The sequence below is a fragment of the Pristis pectinata genome, chromosome 11, assembly GCF_009764475.1.
Source record: "Pristis pectinata isolate sPriPec2 chromosome 11, sPriPec2.1.pri, whole genome shotgun sequence".
NCBI lineage: Eukaryota > Metazoa > Chordata > Chondrichthyes > Rhinopristiformes > Pristidae > Pristis > Pristis pectinata.
In genome coordinates, this window is record NC_067415.1 from 15,521,092 (window position 1) to 15,521,861 (window position 770).

General features: G+C 45.7%; 1 non-coding gene across 1 annotated transcript; it reads right to left on the reverse strand.

The window, feature by feature from the left end:
• Positions 1-404: 404 nt before the first annotated feature.
• On the reverse strand, positions 405-485 carry trnar-ucu (transfer RNA arginine (anticodon UCU)). Its single transcript has one exon. It is a non-coding gene; the product is annotated as a tRNA-Arg (tRNA).
• Positions 486-770: the final 285 nt, after the last annotated feature.

A 770-nucleotide genomic window follows, 5' to 3' on the forward strand; every position in this document is an offset into this window, starting at 1 on the left:
TACTGAGCTTACTCATATTCATGTCATGCTTTCAAATATTAAAATAAAGAGGTGGAGAGAATTGTGAAAGAATTGCAAGGTTTAAGAACTTTATTTGTTTTGATAAGATATTTATTAGTCACATGTACATCGAAACACACAGTGAAATGCGTCTTTTTGCAATATTAAGAATGTTCTGGGGGCAGCCCGCAAGTGTTGCCACTCTTCCAGTGCCAATATAGCATGCTCACAGCTCCTAACCTGTACGTCTTTGGAATGTGGGAGGAAACCAGAGCACCCGGAGGAAACCCATGCTGACACATGGGGAGAACGTACAAACTCCTTACAGACAGCAGCGTGAATTGAACCTGGGATGCTGGTGCTGTAATAGCATTATGCTAACTGTGCCTGCCGTAGAAAGTCAACGCCTGAACAGGGACTTGAACCCTGGACCCTCAGATTAGAAGTCTGATGCTCTACCGACTGAGTTACATTCATTTTCAGGATCTGGGTGTTACTGACAAGGTCAGCATTTATTTCCCATCCCTAATTGTCCCTGAGAAGGTGGTGGTGAGCCACCTACTTGAACTGTTGCAGTCCTTCTGGTGAAGGTACTCCCACAGTGCTGTTGGGAGAGAATTCCAGGATGTAAAGAGGTGAGGGGAAGGGGTGGAGAAAGAACTGGCAAGCGATAGGTACATCCAGGTGAAAAGAGCTATTGCTAGTCAGCTCTTGCTCTACCCCTTCCGCTCACCACTTATACTGGCTATCTCCCCCCGTCAATCAATCCT